Source organism: Schistocerca americana, chromosome 2 (genome assembly GCF_021461395.2).
Source record: "Schistocerca americana isolate TAMUIC-IGC-003095 chromosome 2, iqSchAmer2.1, whole genome shotgun sequence".
NCBI lineage: Eukaryota > Metazoa > Arthropoda > Insecta > Orthoptera > Acrididae > Schistocerca > Schistocerca americana.
The window spans coordinates 785,075,883-785,091,375 of NC_060120.1; the positions used below are offsets into that span (position 1 = coordinate 785,075,883).

General features: G+C 45.8%; 1 pseudogene; it reads right to left on the reverse strand.

The window, feature by feature from the left end:
• Positions 1 to 3,660: 3,660 nt before the first annotated feature.
• On the reverse strand, positions 3,661 to 3,778 carry LOC124597397 (annotated as a pseudogene).
• Positions 3,779 to 15,493: the final 11,715 nt, after the last annotated feature.

Consider the following 15,493-nt stretch of genomic DNA (forward strand, 5'->3'; position numbering starts at 1 on the left):
TTGCAGGTGCTCAACTGGGCTCCGTACGTACACACGGCAATGACTGCCACCGAGACAGAAGCAGATTTTGGCGCGTCACAAGCGGAGCCCATACCAAGCACCTGTGAGCCTCATGTGAGTTACAAGCCTGGAGCGATGCGCTGTCGACTGATGTGCTCTTGAAGTTTTTCGCGCAGTCTTCTTCCGAAATCCAAGAGGTATTTATAAATAATCCCAATTGAAAGAAAACAGCCCTCGGTCATTATTTTTAACGAATTAACCGGGTTTCAACACTGCTAGGAGTGTCTTCCTCAGAATTTAAATCAAAGAATGGTCTATAACATGGTCACAGAATTATGACTAAAAACGTATGATACAGAGTATAAGTACAGAATCATCGTGAAAGACTGGCAGTACTTATAAGTCATTTGTAAAATAATAAATATACCAAAAGGGCTTTAGTCACAAAGATATTTAAGATAAAAAAATCCGTTTCCAACCTGTAACCGCGTAAGTAACGAGCAGCCCTTAGTGGCTCGCCATCACAATTTTTTATCTTAAATATCTTCGTGACTAATGCCCTTTTGGCATATTTATTATTTTATAAATGACTTATAAGTACTGCCAGTCTTTCACGATGATTCTGTACTTATACTCTGTATCATACGTTTTTAGTCATAATTCTGTTACCATGTTGTACACCATTCTTTGATTTAAATTCTGCGGAAGACACTCCTAGCAGTGTTGAAACCCGGTTAATTCGTAAAAAATAGTAACTATTCACGGTCTCTGAACGTGCAGCAATGTACAAAATTTATAAATAATCCTTCCTGCATTGGAAAATGAAACGGCGGTAGATATTTTTTCGGATTGTTACTTCTGCGATATTAATTAAAACAACCATATATTGATGCCTTTCACTGTGAAAAAAATTGATAGGTCAAGTGTTAAGTAAATGGCAAAGGAAACTATAGGTTTTTCGAAAATTTTTATGTTGTTCATAATAATGTTGCTCTTTTATTTAGTCCACCAGAAAGCACGTTTTACTATAGAAAATTTAAGCGAACAGAATTCTTACACTACTGGCCATTAAAATTGTTACACAAAGAAGAAATGCAGATGATAAACGGGTATTCATTGGACAAATATACTAGACCTGACATGTGATTACATTTTCACGCAACTTGGGTGCATAGATCCTGAGAAATCAGTACCCAGAAAAACCACCTCTGGCCGTAATAACGGCCTTGATACGCCTGGGCATTGAGTCAAACAGAGCTTGGATGGCGTGCACAGGTACAGCTGCCCATGCAGCTTCAACACGATACCACAGTTCATCAAGAGTAGTGACTGGTTTATTGTGACGAGCCAGTTGCTCGGCCACCATTGACCAGACATTTTCAATTGGTGAGAGATCTGGAGAATGTGCTGGCCAGGGCAGCAGTCGAACATTTTCTGTATCCTGAAAAGCCCGTACCGAACCTGCAACATGCGGTCGTGCATTATCCTGCTGAAATGTAGGGTTTCGCAGGGATCGAATGAAGGGTAGAGCCACGGGTCGTAACACATCTGAAATGTCCACTATTCAAAGTGCCGTCAATGCGAAGAAGAGGAAACCGAGACGTGTAACAAATGGCACCCCATACCATCACGCCGGGTGATACGCCAGTATGGCGATGACGAATACACGCTTCCAATGTGCGTTCACCGCGATGTCGCCAAATACGGATGCGACCATCACGATGCTGTAAACAGAAATTGGATTCATCCGAAAAAATGACGTGTTGCCATTCGTGCACCCAGGTTCGTCACTGAGTACACCATCGCAGGCGCTCCTGTCTGTGATGCAGCGTCAAGGGTAACCGCAGTCACGGTCTCCAAGCTGATAGTCCACGTTGCTGCAAACGTCGTCTAACTGTTCGTGCAGATGGTTCTTGTCTTGCAAACGTCCCCATATGTTGACTCAGGAATCGAGACGTGGCTGCACGATCCGTTACAGCCATGCGGATAAGATGCCTGCCATCTCGAGTGCTAGTGATACGAGGCCGTTGGGACCCAGCACGGCGTTCCGTATTACCCTCCTGAACCCACCGATTCCATATTCTGATAACAGTCATTGGATCTCGACCAACGCGAGCAGCAATGTCGCGATACGATAAACCGCAATCGCGATAGGCTACAATCCGACCTTTATCAAAGTCGGAAACGTGATGGTACGCATTTCTCCTCCTTACACGAGGCATCACAACAACGTTTCACCAGGCAACGCCAGTCAGCTGCTGTTTGCGTATGAGAAATCGGTTGGAAACTTTCCTCATGTCAGCACGTTGTAGGTGTCGCCACCGACGGCTCAACCTTGTGTGAATGCTCTGGCGGGTAAATTTCGCGTCTGTAGCACGTCATCTTCGTGGTGTAGCAATTTTAATGGCCAGTAGTGTAGATTCTGCAGTGGACATAAATCCTACGGTGGAGCATTCATCGGGAGTTTTCGAAAAACTTCGCGCGTTCCTTCGGCAAAAGGCTGGTCCGCAGAAAACACGGCCGACATTCTTCGGCGTCCGGATTTACGGCGGCGGGACAGCGAGGAGCCGCAGGTAATCTGGCGGGAGCCGCTGGCCCGGAGCTGCTCTTCCGGGAGAGACGGCCGGCTGGAACGATAAGAGGTCTGGAGGTGGGCGTGACGGCCGCCGGATCCCCGGAGGCCCGGCCGTTCTTTGTGTCGAAAGCTCTCAGCCACCTGCCACCAGCACGCCGGCCGCAGCCCGAGCCAAAGGGCAACTCGTAGAGGGCCCTCCATCACGGAAGCTGCGCCCGCGCTGTTTGGCTCCACCACGCCTGCTCCATCTCTTATTTTTTTCTGTTTGGTTGTATCGCTAAAGACCTGCGTACTTTGAAACAACACTGAGCGGGTTATTTACAAGGGACGGTCAAATGAAAACGGGACAGTGTGGAGTCACTATTATTCGTAATAGTAACTCCACGTATAAATCCTTCGAAATATGTCGGAAAGAACTGAGATGAATGATGTGGAGTCTAGCTTGGTAGGATGTCAGTGCGAGAGCGCAGAACATTATGATTCATTTATTTGACATGTTCTGAATTCGTGTCGGGAACACCAACTTGGCTGTGCGACCGTGGACGCTTACATCCCCTGGGCTCGAGAGCGCGGGGCCGGCCGCTCCATCCCACCACCTCTGGACAGAACGGGGGCCAAGAAAGGTTAATGGAACCGCTCTGGTCGGAAGCAAAGCTAGCTTCTCCAGTTTACTATAAGGAAATGCAAGACGGAAGACTGTGAGACGTATACTAGTGACGCCTCGTACCCAAAACACAAGGTTTTTTCACGTTTAGCCACGTCAAAAGGGATCCCGAATCCGGGATTTTTTTCCACTTGAAATGTAAGCTTTCCATTCGTAAACAGTAATAAACATTGAGAAGAGAGCGATGTAGATAGTCATAAACTAAAACTAAAACTCCTCCCGAAAAGGCCATGAAGGCCCAACGGTACCGACCGGCCGCCGTGTAATCCTCAGCACACAGGCGTCACTGGATGCGGATATGGAGGGGCATGTGGTCAGCACACCGCTCTCCCGGCCGTACGTCAGTTTCCGGGACCGGAGCCGCTACTTCTCAATCAGGTAGCTCCTCGGTTTGCCTTACAAGGGTTGAGTGCACCCCGCTTGCCAACAGCGCTCGGCAGACCGGATGGTCACCCATCAAAGTGCTAGCCCAGCCCGACAGCGCTTAACTTCGGTGATCAGACGGGAACCGGTGTTACCACTGCGGCAAGGCCGTTGGCGTAGATAGTCATAGGGAGACCGAAAATTCACTGTACAGGCAAATAAACTGGTACGAAACTGCTACATCTGCCAAATATCGTGTAGGGCTCCCGCGAGCACGCAGAAGTGACGCAACACGAGTTAGCATGGACTCGACTAATGTTTGAAGCACTGCTGGAGGGAATTGACACTGTTAATCCTGCAGGACTGTCAATAAATCCGTAATAGTGCTAGTGGCTGGAGATCTCTTCTGAACGGCACGTTGCAAGACATCCCAGAAATCCTCAATAATGTTCGTGCCTGGGGAGTTTGGTGGTCAGCGGAATTGTTTAAACTCAGAAGTGTGTTCCTGGAACCACTCTGTAGCAATTCTCGATGTTTGGGGTGTTGCATTGTCCAGCTGCAATTTCCCAAGTCCGTCGGAATCTACAATGGACATGAATGGATGCAGATGATCAGACACGATGCTTACCTACGTGTCACCTGTCAGAGTCGCGTCTAGACGTATCACGGGTCCCATATCACTCCAACTGCACTCACACGCCTCCACGACATGCAGGGTCCATGGATTCATGAGGTTGTCTCCAGACCCGCACACGTCCACGTCCATCTGCTCGATACAATTTCAAACGTGACTCGTCCGACCAGGCAACATGTTTCCACTCATCACCAGTCCAATGTCGGTGTTGACGGGTCCAGACTAGGCGTAAAGCTTTGTGTTGTGCAGTCATCAAGGGTACACGACTGGGTCTTCGGCTCTGAAAGCCCATATCGATGATGTTTTGTTGAATGCTTCACACGCTGACATTTGTTGAAGGCTCAGCATTGAAATCTGCAGCAATTTGCGGAAGGGTTGCACTTCCGTCACGATGAACGTTTCTCTTCAATCGTCGTTGGTCTCGTTCTTGTAGGATCTTTTTCCGGCCGCAGCGAAGTCCGAGATTGGATGTCTTACCGCATTCCTGATATTCACGGTACAATCGCGGAATGGTCGTACGAGAAAATTCCCACTTCATCGATACCTCCGAGATGCTGTGTCCCATCGCTCGTGCGCCGAGTACAGCACCACGTGCAAACTCACTTAAATCTTGACAACCTGCAGTAGTAACAGCAGTAACCGATCTAAGAACTACGCAAGGCACTTGTTGTCTAATATAGGCGTTACCGACTGCATCGCCGTATTCTGTCTGTTTACATATCTCTGTATTTGAATACGGATGCCTATACCAGCTTCTTTGGCGCTTCAGAGTAGTCGTACGGAGGAAAGTACATCTTAGAACGAACAACACAGGCTGGAGACAGCGAAGTTGGAGTCGAAAGGACATTTCTGCCCCTGAAAACTAGTGGTTAACCACAGTAAATTAAAGTATAGGAAGGATAACTTTACAAAAAATAACAGCAATTCTGATTCGCTGAAGTCCACCCCACCTGAGAAGCAGCTCGCCCCCTATAAATAGAACCGAAGAGGTAAATTTCGTAACATCAGAAATGAGTCTTGTTGGAGCCGTCGAGTAATACTGTTGTTGCTGACTTTCGTATGTCCATCCTCCTGGGACTTCGGCCGTTCACTTACGTAATGAAATGAAACACCTGCAGCCGTCGTTTTGACGTTATTAATTGCAACCACTTTCCGTGACTCTGTACGCTATCCTCAGGCCTTAACTGACGCTGAGGGCGTTCACCCTTAATGGTTGGAACATAACAAAATAACAACAAAACGACGGCAGCAGGTGTTTAATTTCATTACGTTCGTCCGAGAAGCGCCGCTCCCCAACACCTGCCGTAGCTGTCTACCACCGTGGTCCAATGCTGCCATCGCGAGATTACACGTTCACACCACGAGATTACACGTTCACACCAGGCACCGTAATACTTCAGAGTCTGCAGCCATCTCACGCTTCGGCATTCCAGCAGATAACATGGCGAGACCGAGCCAGCAGCAGTTAGGGCGTAGGGAATTTTACTGGACGAGCAACGCTCAATAAGTTTCGCTTATTCCAGTTTAGAATCCAGATTCACACTTGCATTTGTTAATGATTTCAAATACCGTCAGGATTATCATCAGCTTGATCTCTGAGTTGCGCATCAGATTCGCTTAGTTGTTTCCCACTGTTTTCACAGTCAATCAGAGGCGCCCACTTAACTTCATAGTCAGACAGCGTTTTGGAGTGTTTGTTTTAATCTGAAGTCAGACAATCTTTAGCTTTTCAATGTTAGATTGCATATCAGGAGCCATCAATTCCAATTTAAAGTCAGATTGCGTATTAAGTGCCAAGACCCCTATTTCAATCTGATTTGAATACTTTGATAGTAAGATTTTATGCAGTTATGTTCTTGAATGCAATTACTACAATTTACATTCTATAACATGCAATATTTTCTTCGAAAAATAGCATGAAAATTCAGGTGCCGCTTATACTCGAAATTGACATAAAAATGTCCTGTGTTTGATTTAAAATTCCCGGAAGTCTTAAAAATGGCCATACATTGGATGGTGCGGGAAACCTACCTACCTCTATCTCGCAAAATTGAATTCAACTGGCAGTAGCAATGCACCGATGCGACAAACTTGAGTTGCGGGCTTTCACAAGCTTGTTAAGACCGTCTCCCTCCCCTCCCCCCCCCCCCCTCCTCCACCACAAACTCAAAACACTGTGAAGCCTATGATGCCTGTGAACTTGAATTAGAAGTGATTTGTGTTATCAGTAACAGTACAATATTTTTGTTTGTAGCTAGTCTCGTAACGTAAAATAACACAAGGTATTCAAATGATGCGGTTCAAAAAATGGCTCTGAGCACTATGGGACTCAACTGCTGTGGTCATAAGTCCCCTAGAACTTAGAACTACTTAAACGTAACTAACCTAAGAACATCACTCACAACCATGCCCGAGGCAGGATTCGAACCTGCGACCGTAGCGGTCGTGCAGTTCCAGATTGTAGCGCCTTTAGCCGCTCGGCCACTCCGGCCGGCTCAAATGATGCGGGCTATAAATTGACAGCAAAAGCATACGCAGAAGAACATGGAACCAGAGCAGCTGAGCGGCATTTCGGCCCTCCACCAACAGAAAAAACCATCCGCGATTGGCGGGCTAGAAAATTAGAACTGAATATAAAGTGAGAAAGACTAAATGTGCAAACAGACGACTGAATGGAAAATGGCTAAAACTTAGAAGATTTCATATTGAAATGGATTCAAAGATACTATCAAAATGTGTGTGATTGACTACAAGTTTGTTAATTACAGCTTTCAGCACGACGAGTTTCAACTGTGCTGCTAAATGAAGCATTGCGTAAAACAGAGGTAGGTGATTACAGCAGTACTTGCTTTGAAGCTGTTCTTTAGTATTTTTGTTATTCCATATTAACACCTTTTTATTAGATAGCTCTATTGTCTGTCTGCAAATTTTGCTGTTGGTTTGAAGCTAACTTCCTGATGAAATTTTAAACGAAGCTCAGAACTAGATGAGAATGCAATTCTAATTCGCTTTCTTATCGGTCTTTTCGGTAGGGGTGCGGTTAGGGGGTGGAAAACGTTGGTAATGCCTGACATTTCGGCAGCCCACAGACGTGCATGTTGTACAGGTAGTATCAGAATGCGTTCCGGAGGTACACGAGTGCATGGTTATAGCTGAGTAGAGAGAAGGGGCAAGAGGAGGGGGAGAGGAGGAGATGTGCGCCATATATGTGCTCACACATACATATGTGAAGCCAGAGGAAAAAGTATTATATATAAAAGTAATCATTTAAATAAAAAAATTTAATCTCATCAAGACGTTTAAAATCCATTGAGAAATTTCACACTCACAATTAAAACGCAGAAAATAGTTTTTTAAGTAAAAATAAGTTTTTCACAATGGCTCTGAGCACTATGGGACTTAACATCTATTGTCATCAGTCCCCTAGAACTTAGAACTACTTAAACCTAACTAACCTAAGAACATCACACACATCCATGCCCGAGGCAGGATTCGAACCTGCGACCGTAGCGGTCACGCGGTTCCAGACTGAAGTGCCTAGAACCGCACGGCCACACCGGCCGGCAAAAATAAGTTTTTAATATAACGGTTTAAGATAACACTAAAAACTATAAAATAATTTCTCCTACTCCTCTACGGGCTTCTAAGCCCTTATACGTATATAGTCCTGGAAATGTGTGCTTGCGAATTTGTAATAACTCTGACAATACTTGAAAGATTTATAACGAAAAACGTGGGGTGCATGCAATACATAATAGCAGTCAGGAGATCAATTATTCATGGATCGATTGTATATGACACCCATGCCACGTTTTCCGTTATAAATCTTTCACGTACTATTAAAAATTCACAAGCACTAATTTTCAGGACTATCTGTATGGGGTTATGATTCTATATGGTTTTAGGACAAACTATTTTATACTATTTAGTCCAATTTAAAAACATGTTATGTTAAATTTATTTGTATTTAAATAATTATTTTCTGAAGTGATTTTACGATGGCGTATTTAAAGATTATAGGGGATCTTTCTATAACTTCCTGATATGAATACGGCAGTATATTAGTCGCTGAACCTTCTCTAAGCTTACTCCGATTGCCAATAACTGAACAAAAAGCCTACAATGTGACACGGATATAATAAATAGTGTGTCTCGCTTGGTATTACTATAATGAACGGTACACAAGCACTTACTCAGTTCCTTGAGCTGACTTACTCCTGCAGATGGCACAATAGTTGCCACAATGGACTGTCCAAACCAGCGTCTGGCCATCCAGATATAGGTTTTCCGTGGTTTCCCTAAATCACTTAGGCAAATGCGGGGATGGTTCCTTTGACAGGACAAGGCCGATTTCCTTCACCATCCCTGACACAACCCGACCTTATGCTCCGTCTCTAATGACCTCCATGTCGAAGGGACGTTAAACCCAGTCTTCCTTACCGAGCGAGGTGGCGCAGTGGTTAGCACACTGGACTCGCATTCGGGAGGACGACGGTTCAATCCCGCGTCCGGCCATCCTGATTTAGGTTTTCCGTGATTTCCCTAAATCGCTCCAGGCAAATGCCGGGATGGTTCCTTTCAAAGGGCACGGCCGACTTCCTTCCCCATCCGCCCCTAATCCGATGAGACCGATGACCTCGCTGTCTGGTCTCCTCCCCCAAAAACCAACCAACCAACCAGTCTTCCTTCCTTCCCACTACTGCAGATTTGAATCTAAACTTACTGCATTTTCTTACCCATACCCTCAGTCTCTGGACTGAAGACCACAACAACCACCCTCACGTCATAGAGTGGAGGGTCTGCAGACTTTAGGTACTACAATGTCTGTCAGTAATCTGGCATCGTCTTCAGACACTGAAGCAGGAATTTCTGTTAATCGTAATTCTGCTATTAAAAATCTCCTGCCATTCCTGGATTGCACAAATGTTAAAAAGAGCAGGTGAAATGCTGCACCCATCTCTCATTCCTTTATCTGCGGTTATCCTCTTGGTGCTTCCAGTAATGTAATGTGTGGTGGCGGGAGTTGCTGTACGTCGCGCGCGCGACCTTCAATCTTTAATCCATGGCGTAGCTAGGGAGCTAGCCGTCAAACGCAGCGGAGCGGCCCATGAATGCAGAATCCGGCGGCGAGTCGCCTCTCGACGCGTTCACGCCCTGCCGCTCGCCGCCTCCTCTGAATGCATAAGACCTGCCAGAAAATACTTGCCGCCGAGTTTCAAGACGGCACAAAGGCAGGCTGCGGAGTCGCGCTACTCGAGCCGCGGCGTGGTGTGATGTGATGTCGGTGACGGGCGGGGGGGACACAGATCCGTCCCGGAAACTTGCAGTCCCCATTATTTGCTCGCCCTCTTGTAAATTTCCTTGCGGCGGCTCCCCTTTCACCATCTCGGAAGCTCCTGCTCTTCTCCGGAAGCGGACGCAGCAGTTTCGCTGCTCCCTCCACAGGAACCGGAGTGGAGGCGCAGGAACACTCATAATAAGCTAATTAACTTCCCCAACTCCAAGAGTAACTGTGATGGTGCAGTGGATTATTATGTACGCTTTGCAGGTGCAGATCTGCCTGGGACAAGAACAATGACACTTGTGGTGTCCCCAAACCCATAGGTACTTAAAGCATTCCCGAATATTTTACTCTAACCGTAGTATCTTACACTACTGGCCATTAAATATGCTACACCAAGAAGAAATGCAGATGATAAACGGGTATTCATTGGACAAATATATTATACTAGAACTGACATATGATTACATTTTCACGCGATTTACGTGCATAGATCCGGAGAAATCGGTATCCAGAACAACTACCTCTGGCCTTAATAACGGTCTTGAACGCCTGGGCATTGGGTCAAACAGAGCTTGGATGGCATATACAAGTACAGCTGCCCATGAAGCTTCAACACGATACCACAGTTCATCAACAGTAGTGACTGGCGCATTGTGCCAACCCACTTACTCGGCCACCATTGACCAGACGTTTTCAATCGGTGAGAGATCTGGAGAATGTGCTGGCCAGGGCAGCAGTCGAACATTTTCTGTATCCAGAAAGGCCCGTACAGGACCTGCAACATGCGGTGGTGCATTATCCTGCTGAAATGTATGGTTTCGCGGGGATCGAATGAAGGGTAGATCCACGGGTCGTAAAACATTTGAAATGCAACGTCAACTGTTCAAAGTGCCGTCATTGCGAACAAGAGGTGACCGAGACATGTAACCAATGGCACCCCATACCATCACGACGGGTGATACGCCAGTATGGCGATGACGAATACACGCTTCAGATGTGTGTTCACCGCGATGTCGCCAAACACGCATGCGAGCATCATGATCCTGTAAACAGAACCTGGATTCACCCGAAAAAATGACGTTTTGCCATTCGTGCACCCAGGTTCGTCGTTGAGTGTCTGTGACGCAGCGTGAAGGGTAACCGCGGCCATGGTCTCAGAGCTGATATTCCATGCTGCTGAAAACCTCGTCGAACTGTTCGTGCAGAAGGTTGTTGTCTTGCAAACGTCCCCATCTGTTGACTCAGGGATCGAGACGTGGCTGCACGATCCGTTACAGCCATATGGACAAGATGCCTGTCGTCTCGAGTGCTAGTGATACGAGGCCGTTGGGATCCAGCACGGCGTTCCGTATTACCCTCCTGAACCCACCGATTCCATATTCTGCTAACAGTCATTGGATCTCGACCAACGCGAGCAGCAATGTCGCGATACGATAAACCGCAATCGCGATAGGCTACAATCCGACCTTTATCAAAGTCGGAAACGTGATGGTACGCATTCATTTCTCCTCCTTACACGAGGCATCACAACAACGTTTCACCAGGCAACGCTGGTCAACTGCTGTTTGTGTGTGAGAAATCGGTTGGAAACTTTCCTCATGTCAGCACGTTGTAGGTGTCGCCACCGGCGCCAAACTTGTGTGAATGCTCTGAAAAGCTAATAATTTGCATATCACAGCATCTTCTTCCTGTCGGTTAAATTTCGCGTCTGTACCACGTCATCTTCGTGGTGTAGCAATTTTAATGGCCAGTAGTGTAATATTCATGATCATCAGTTTGGAATGGACTAGTGTACTAGTAGTTATTTAGAATTTATTACAATTTTGAGACTCTTAGTTTTCATGTTACTATATTCTCATAAAGGTATCTGAGAAATGTGGACATTAACATATATAAAACAAATGCTTTTAATAAATTTTTCTGCCACAGTGTCCCACTCCCCACTGGATCTGTGCCTGTTCTTAAAACTGATTATCAAAAGAATAAATGACTTCCTCTATTCATGAAAACCTCTGATGTTCCCTTTCTTATCCCCTCCACCTGCCTTTATTTGACTGTACATTTTTTTTCTCTCCATCATCCCTTGGCCAATATTTATTCGTTTGTATCACCTGATTATTTCGAAACTTTGTAAAACACTAATATCGCATTTATTTACATCCTCAGCATTTTGGAGGGATCGTATCTCTGACTAAATGGTTCAAATAGCTCTGAGCACCATGGGACTTAACTTCTGAGGTCATCAGTCCCCTAGAACTTAGAACTGCTTAAACCTAACTAACCTAAGGACATCACACACATCCATGACCGAGGCAGGATTCGATCCTGCGAGCGTAGCAGTCATGCGGTTCCGGACTGAAGCTCCTAAAACCGATCGGCCACCGCGGCCGGCAGTTCTTCCTTCCCACGAGAACTTCTTGTATCAATGCAGTATCCCTCTTTTCGATGTCTTAAATATTAAAAAGACAAATGCCGTGCGGTACTAAAGGAATTAGTAGAAACGTAATCATACAAATAAGAAACAAAGTAAAAAAAGAGTCGGAACTCATTAGAATCATCGCGTCCTTGCTGGTTTTGTTGTTATTTAGGAACGCTTAAAGCCTTGATACAGGTTCTACATTTCATTCCAAACAACGACGCAATATTTTTTGGGAGTGAAGCTGCCTTCATTGAGTGCGTTAGTTCTTCAAAACATTTAATCATTAACAGGATATTTCGCTACGAAGGATAAAAGTGAGCGTTTTGCACCAGGTACCTGTCGTGTAGCTCTTCGGCGTAAAACATTGAGACAGAATTGTAGTTGCTGCTTTAATCCCTTATATGGTTCCAGACTTCCCTGTATTTACAGCGAAGTAAAGTCGCAGGTAAGAACACTGACCTGCAGTTAACAACACATCGCGGTCTTGGCGCTGCAATCATGGACTGTGCGGCTAGTCCCGGCGGAGGTTCGAGTCCTCCCTCGGGCATGGGTGTGTATGTTTGTCCTTAGGATACTTTAGGTTCAGTAGCGTGTAAGCTTAGTGACTGATGACCTTAGCAGTTAAGTCCCATAAGATTTGACACACACGTAACACAACAACACATCAACTCTTTAACGTAGTTCCAAACTATAAATAGAGTCATCCTTCAACAAAGCTGAAAAAACAACAGCTGCTGTCATCCGTGTTCTTACGAATCTTCCTCCATCCACTGCCACCAGCCGAAACTGGTTGCTAACCAAAATAAACATTTCTTGCGATCGAGACTGTTTCACTGAATTTTTAAACGAAAGTAGCACCCAAGGGGAAATATCGAGTCCGTTCAAAGCTTGTAATTGAACATTGATGTAGTGGAATAAGTAAGTAAGTTCAACTATTTAGAATTTTTGATATCCTACGATCAATCTGAAGATCTGAGAAATAAATAAATTCCAACTTCGATGTGGCACTGTAAGCAAAACGCTAACAAAGAAAAAATAGAAAATTCACTAATTTTTTTAAAAAGTAATATCAGTTACCTTACTGTTGCTCTTTTTGTGTGAACTGGGCTGTGAATGGAAAGAAGAAGAGAATTTTCGAACCACTACGAACGAAATTCCTAAGAATTACGACTGACTATATTGTCAGAGATAAAATGTAAATGCCCTGTGACTAAGGCCTCTCGTCGGGTAGACAGTCTTTCAATTTGACGCTACTTCGGCGACTTGCGCGTCGATGGGGATGAATTGATGATGGTTAGGACAACACAACAGCCAGTCCTTGAACGGAGAAAATCTCCGATCCAGCCGGGAGTCGAACCCGGGCCCTTAGGATTGACATCCTGTCGCGCTGACCACTTCTTTTTCCTATTTTGTTCGCTGTTGATCGTTGTGTTTGATCGTTGCGGACGTCACGTGACATCCGTTCAGGTTCGTTTGTTGATCCTTCCACTCAGTTTTTTTATTACAGAGCCCAACCGGCTCTCTGACCGAACACGCTGAGCTACCGTGCCGGCACCACTCAGCTACCGGGAACGGACTGTTGTCAGAAATGAATCAAGAAACGAGATCATGTGACAGAAAGTAAGGAAATTCAGAATAAATGTAAATATAAAAGAGTAGGAAACAGAGAGAGTTTTAAAGCAAAAGTACCGAGAATGGTGGCCATATCTGACAAGAAAGCAAGAAGAACAGTAAGTGTGTTTTCGGGAGAAGAGCAAGCAGGAGTAAGAGAATGAAACAACACTGGCGAAAGGTAAACAAAATTAAGAAGTGAATGCGATTGTATAATCGTTACCTATAAGTGGGTGAAACGGACAAATAAAAAAGAAAGTAGAGAAAAGAGAGACAAAAAGCGTCTTTTACCCCCGCCTCTTACGAATGGAAAAGGCCTTGAAAGCAATTTAGCTCTGCAAAGCAACGACGGAGAGATATATGGAAGGGTCATAATGGAATTCCTCTTTGAACAGAACGAACTGCGTGAAGCTTAATGATGATGATGAAGACGTACAGTTGGTTGAACACGTCTGTCCGGCGGCAGCCACGGCCGGAGTGCGCTGGAGAGGCCCCGTCCCGTCCCACGGTTGAGCCGGGCAATTGAGCGCCTCTGTTACGGCTCGTCCGTCTGGCCACGTTGTCCGCTCCCATTACGTCTTGACTGGCCGACCATTACAACTGCCAGCCGCTGAGCGCAGCCGAGGCGCAGCTTCTTCAACGGCAGGCACTGTCCGCAGACAGCCACAGTCCGTAATACTGTTTCTTCTTCCCTCCAGTCAAAGAACGTGGACCAGGGCATCGGACGGCGGACACATTGCTGGTAGAAAATGAAGACGGATGGTGACAACTATCAGCTCGCAGCTACAAGTCAGTGTGAGAAGCCTACTTACACTGACTTGTATGTGCCAGCTGATGGTTGTCACCATCCTGCTCAGCGTGAAGGAGTACTTCGTACCTTGGTTCACAGGGTCCGCGTTATCTCAGACCCTGAAAGTTTGGCAGCTGCGCAATCACATTTCGAAGTCACCTTTCGTCAGAATGGTTATAGTGAGAGGCAGGTCAAACGTGCGTCGCGCTATCAGCCTTCTGTGCAACGGGTGAGTGACGATAGCAACGAAGTGGCACCGAAGTCTACGGCCTTTCTGCCATACGCAGGAAGCATTTCTAACAAGATTGACCTGTTTTACGGACATATGATGTGAAATGCGTTTTTCGACTACCTTCTAAGATTAAGGCCCTGTTGGCGTCCGTAAAAGATGATCTTGGTTTGTGTAAGGCTAGTGTCTATCGTATCCCTTGCAGTTGTGGCATGTCATATATTTGTCAGACAATCAGGGCTGTGGAAACGCACGCTTACAACAGCCGAGAAAACCCTCTATTGCAGAACATTGCCTTGACACTGGTCATCCTATGGAATACAACAACACGGAGATTCTGGCTTGCACGTCCAGCTATTGGGATAGTGTCATTAAGGAAGCTGTTGAAATCAAACTATCAAGCAACCTTATAAACAGAGATGGTGTATTTTGTCTAAATGCTGCTTGGTTAGTTGCTCTGTCTCTCATCAAAAAACAGAGGGACAGAATTAGGGCTACCTTGATTAATAGTCACTTTCGATATTTCTGATGTTGGTTATCTTTGGTTGTGTGTTGACGTTGCTGTTACTTGTTCTGTGTGTGGTATCTTCCTTGTTTCTCCTCTGTGAACCGAGGCATTAAATTTCCTTGCACATTGCTTCGTCCTTGGGTTGTGCCTTGAGAATGGCAGGGTGTGCTCCTGCCGAAATATCGGCGGTGGTGGACGATGTCACCTGGCAGCAAACTCGTAAATTATTTGAACATTCAATTCGCCGGGAAAAGTTAAGGTCTCACATTGAAAAAACTTTCGCTCACTTCCACACGGATAACACCACACACAAGCAGTTTGTGTACTCATATTCCGGGGGGACGCGTCGAGTTCGGGGGGGGGGGGGGGGCGTGGAAACAGTGAGTGCGACCCTTTAAATTAACCATGCCAGATCC